Source organism: Cryptomeria japonica, chromosome 1 (genome assembly GCF_030272615.1).
Source record: "Cryptomeria japonica chromosome 1, Sugi_1.0, whole genome shotgun sequence".
Taxonomy (NCBI): domain Eukaryota; kingdom Viridiplantae; phylum Streptophyta; class Pinopsida; order Cupressales; family Cupressaceae; genus Cryptomeria; species Cryptomeria japonica.
Genome location: NC_081405.1, coordinates 189,654,465 through 189,660,464, shown reverse-complemented (window position 1 = coordinate 189,660,464; position 6,000 = coordinate 189,654,465).

Genomic DNA, 6,000 nt, shown 5'->3' with positions numbered 1-6,000 from the left:
TGTCATATGTTGTTAGGAAGGCCATGGCAATTTGATAGGCGTGTTATACATGATGGCCATGATAATACCTACATCCTAACAAAGGATGGAGTTCACCATAAGTTGAAGCCCTTGAAGGAGGTGGAAGGAAAGGTATGTAGTAGCGCTAGAATATGTTATGTTGATGGAAGAAATTTTTTGGAGGGCATGAAACACAAACCTATGTGTTTTGCTTTATTCCTAGAGTGTATAAATAAGATAGTAAAGAGGTGTCTGTAGAATTTTCTAGTTTGTTAACTGAGTTTCAGGGTCCATTGTGTCTGATAATGTGTTTGAGGGTTTACCACCAATTAGAAAGATCAGTCATCAAATTGACTTGATCCTTGGAGCTCGTTTGCCAAATAAGGTAGCCTACAGAATGAATCCAATAGAAAATGAAGAGTTTAATAGACAAGTTTAGGAGTTGATGAGAAAGGGATTGATTAGGGAGAGCTTGAGTCCATGTGTGGTACCTACAGTACTAGCACCATAGAAGGATGGAGAGTGGAGGATGTGTATAGACTCCAGGGCCATAAACAAGATAACAATCAAGTACAAATTTTTGCTGCCAAGGATGGATGACCTTATGGACTGTTTGAGTGGAGCTCAGTACTTCACAAAGATTGATCTGAAGAGTGGATATCACCAGATCCAGATTAGAGAAGGAGATGAATGGAAGATTGCCTTCAAAAACAAAGAACGCTTCTTTGAGTGGTTAGTCAATATGCCTTTTGGCCTAACCAATGCACCGAGCACATTCATGTGTCTCATAAACAAGGTACCGAAAGAATTTCCAAGTAGGTTTGTTATTGTGTATCTAGATGATATTTTTATTTTCAGTAAGACACTGGATGAGCATTTAATGCATATTCATAGAGTCTTTGAGAAGCTAAAAGAGGAGATATTGTTGATTAATTTGAAGAAGTGTAGTTTTGTGAAGGAATTAGTATACTTGGGATTTGTTGTCTTAGCATAAGGTCTCAAAATGGACCCAGAGAAGGTGAAGGCTATTTTGGAATGGCCTAGCCCAAGGAAAGCTACTGAGGTGAGGTCTTTTCATGGTTTGGCTATCTTTAATAGAAAGTTCATTAGAAACTTTAGTAGTATTTACACACCCCTGACTGAAACAAAGAGGGGATAGGAAAGAGTTCAAGTGGAGTATGAGAGCAATGATAATTTTTGACATGTTGAAGAAGAAGGTGATAGAGCAACCTATTTTAGCCCTTCTAGATTTCAATAAGGTTTCTCAAGTGGATTGTGATGCCAATGGTAATTCCATTGGAAATTTTTTGAGCTAGGAAGGTAGACCCGTTGCATATTTTAGTGAAAAGTTAAATGACGCAAAGAAAAAGTACTCTACTTATGATCAAGAATTTTATGCAGTAGTTCAAGAATTGAAGAAATGGAGACATTATCTATTGCCAAAAGAGTTTGTTATGTATATTGATCATCAAGCATGGAATTACTTGAATAGCCAAGGAAAATTGAACCAGAGACATTTAAAATGGGTGGAATTTTTGCAGAGTTACACTTTTGTCTTGAAGCACAGGAGTGGGAGGTCTAATAGAGTTGCAGATGCCTTAAGCAGAAGGTAGATTTTGTTGATAGAGATGCAGTTTGAGGTGGTTGGGTTCAATGAACTCAAGACATTGTATCTCGAGGATACGAATTTTGTATAAGCTGGGAAATCTTGCAAGGAGCCTATTACTTTGGATAGGACAAGATGGCTAGATTTTATAATCCAGGATGACATGTTGTTTAAGGGAAGCTATTTGTGTATTCCCAAGAGTTCCATGAGGGAGAACTTCATAAAGGAGAAGCACAATGAAGGAATGACAAGAATTTTTGGTTGAGATAAGACCATTGCCATTATTAGTGAACACTATTATTGGCCTTAGTTATCACAGGATGTGAAGAAATTTATGCGAAGTTGCAAAGTGTGTTAGATAGCTAAAGGAGTAAGTCAGAATACAGAGTTATATTAGCCATTACCTATACCTAAGAGGTCATGGGAGGATATAAGCATGGTTTTTTTTCCTGGTTTACCAAGGACACAAAGGAGAAATGATTCAGTATTTGTGGTGGTTGGAAGGTTTTCAAAGATGGCACATTTCATTCCATGTCAGAAGACCCATGATGTTGTCCACATTGCTATTTTATTCTTCAAGGAGGTGGTGAGACTACATGGTCTACCAAAAAGTATTGTTTCAAGTCGTGATACCAAGTTTGTTGGATACTTTTGGAGGACCTTGTGGATGAAATTGAAGACAAAGTTGAATTTTAGTTATGCACACCATCTGCAAACCGATGGCCAGACTAGGGTAGTGAACAGGAGTCTGGGTAACCTATTGAGATAAACCCAAGGGATGGGATCTGATCTTACCACATACACGATTTTCTTACAACAATTTTGTCAACATGATCTATTTGGTAGGAGATAAACCCAAGGGTTGGGATTTGATCTTACCACAAGCAAGATTTGCTTACAACAATTTTGTCAACAGAAGCACTGGTAGATCACCATTCCAAATTATTTATGGAGGTAGTCCAAGGACTGCTCTAGAATTAAGGAAGATGGACTAGGAGAAGTATACAAGTGCCAAAGATGAAGACTTTGAAGAACACATCAAGAATATACATGAAGAGGTAAAGAAGCACATTAACAAGATGAACCTGCAGTATAAGGCTAAGGCAAATCAAAAAAGGAGGTATAAGGAGTTCTAGATTGGTGATGAAGTGAAGGTCCATTTGAGGAAAGAAAGGTTCCCAGTGGGAACATGCAATAAGATGAAGATGAAGAAGTCTGGTCTTTGTAAAATTTTGAAGAAGCATGATTCAGGGAATGCATATGAGGTAGAGTTGTCAGATGGAATCAATATTTTCCTTGTGTTCAACATTACAGATTTAACAGAATTTCATAAAGGTGGCATGGAGGAGGAACCAGCGTTAGAACAATGTAAAATCCCTGCACCTACTTCAGAGAAGGAGGAGATCAAAGAAATTTTGGATAGCCGAGTGGGAAGGAGTACCAAAAATAGGCAGTACGAGGAATATTTGGTGAAATGGAGGGGAAGACCTGTTGAAGATTCATCATTTTTGTCCAAGACAAAGGTTGACCATTTGGGTTTTCCTTAACTAGTTGAGACGTGACAACGTCACTTCTCAAACAACCCCGAGTGTTTGATGCAGGAGCATCCGGTGGTGTAAGGGCAATCCTACATCACCCAAAAATATTTCCTTTTGGCTAGAATAAGAGATTACAACTTTTAGAATTGTTTTGATGCTTCTTATAGCCAACCTGCTATTTTTAGAAAGTTTTAATTTTAAGGTGGATGGAGTCCAAAATTTGTGGAAAGCTTTAGAATGGAAAAATAAGCACATTGGCGAAAGAATCGGGTTAAAATCATTAATGATTTGAAAGTTATTCAAGTTTCACAACCCCATAAATGATGAGAATTGGCACAACGTGTTCTTAGCATATTCTTCACTCAAAGAGCTTTCTAATGATTCAAAGGGCACATCAATCCAATTCCTAGATAAAAAAGTAATGGCTGCTAGAAGTTGGGCAACTTTTCAGAAAGTTTCCAGTTTTTAAATTTGGCTCAATTTCGAAATTCAAATTGTATGTTTTGGTGCTAGACTGTCAAATTTAAATTTTTAAATTATAATTTTGGCTCCAATACAGGGAAGGCTATTTAGGAAACTGTAATATTCCCCTTAATTTTTTTATATTTTTCAATAGCAAGATTACAATCACACCAATCACCCATAAGGATTAGAATAATGAAATCCAAACAACTGAAGTGAACCCTACACCTTTTGATCACCGAGAGCCCAGACTGGGAGGGTGAGAGCATACAGTAGCAAGGGATCGTTAGTAATAATCTGCTAAAGTGCTAAATACAATAATGGGCAGCAAGCCAGCCCCTTCCGCTTATCTAGCGGGTGAATCAAGAAGCTTGGCGGTAAACCAGCCAAGAGAATAACACTCCCAAAACATGAATCACTCAACTGCAATGTTTCAGCGGGAGAACTGAACACACCAAACAAGCTCAACTCAATTGCTTATGCAATGGGAGGATCATTACAATAAATATCACTCAACGTTTATGCAACAGGAAGACTATTACAAACAAATATCACTCAACCGCTTATGCATCGAGAGGACTGAGTAACAAATATCAAAATATAGGTGGCAAGCCAACCTCTTCCACTTTCCAGTGGGAATGCTTACAATCCAGAAATGGTTAGTATTACTACTACTTAACCTTACAATATAAAATAGAGAGATATAATAGAGAAGTAATGTTGTCCAATGCTGATAAATTTCTTCAAACAGTTACTAACTCCCAAAAGATCCTTCAATATAAATTTATGAATCCTAGGATCAATAACACGCAGACCAACAACTTCAAGAAACTAAGAAATGCTCAATTCTCTCTCCAAACTCACCCAAAACACCCCAAATCACTCCCAAATCAACTAACCTACTCAAACTACGAAAGGCACACACAAACACCAACTTCTGTAAATCTGTAATATTATGACAACAAGCTGAAATACATAACCAGCAATATCTAGACACACTAAAATGAATAAAACTCACTCACTACTCACATCGAACATCCTGAAAGACTCCCAAACTGCTAATATGTCAATAATGACCAATTACAATCAAAAAAGCGTCCTCCATATACCCCATTTACCACATCATGTTTCCAAAATGCCCACACAAGAAAAACGCCTAGGCTGGGAAGTTTGATTTGCAAAATAAAAATGATTACTCAAATATTAGTGTTGAAAACTTACAAATGTCATCGCCTAGGTCATATAAATCCACAGAGCAAATACCCAGAATGACTGAATCGTCTGTCCAAGAGGTACGAGTAAGATATGGTTTCAGCAACTCCGCGACCAACAACCAAAAAATACTCCAATCCCACACAAAACTCTCCACAATTTGTAGAACACTCATTGACAACACTGGAATTACAGGATCACATCTAAGTACTATCTTCCAAGTACGAAACTAAGACTTAGCTAGGAAGCCACACTTCGAAGCTCAGATTTCAATCGCCAAACCGACAGCATAACGATACAATTTCATAAGATATCCAAATGGGAGGCCAAGCACCTGTATTTATAGTTTTTTCCCTCTGAAATTCAAATGTAAATGCTCCCAAATTCACCTCTCCAATTTGCATTTCACTTCACTATCACGTGGCGTCCAAATGACATTTCATTTCATTTCCCAAGGTGGGCGCCCAAGTTTCATTTTAACCAATAATTAAACAAGTTCGAACTTTCCCAAGTCTTCAACAATAACTTAATTCATTCTTCAAATTTCAACGCCTAACTCAGGAAATAATAAAATTGATATTAGATATAAATATGTCTTTTCCTAAGTCACCCAATATAACATTAATCAGTAATAAAATAATTAAATATTAAACCTTAGGATAAGGAAAAAATATTTAATTAAATCACTTATGACTCCAATATTGATTATCAACAAAATCTAGGATGAAGTTGAGCAGTGAAGACCACTAAACTGCTACAGGATCAGGACCCTGTCCAAAATGCTAAAAATAGAATTGCTCAATACTACCACTTACTAAAAATAGTAAGTCATGGAATACTCCTCTGAAAAACATGATCTTCGTACTCGGAGAAAGAACTTGGAAAGCTCAGTAAGACAACATCATCCAAATAGGCAAACCCTAACTTACTAAAAATAGTAAATTCCCACTTCACCAAATAATCAAATGCATGTTATGCCACCTTGGAGCTCATGAAAAACCCAAAAGGAAACCATAGACAGAACTAAAGAATTCCCTCCTAGTAAACCCTAAAAAGCTCAAGCAGAACATCACAAAAGTTGGAAACCCTAATTCTCCTTTCCACATAGCCTCCGGGTCTCCAGAATAGGCCAATGGACCACTGAATGCACATCATTGAGAAGGGGACATTACAGAAACTTGT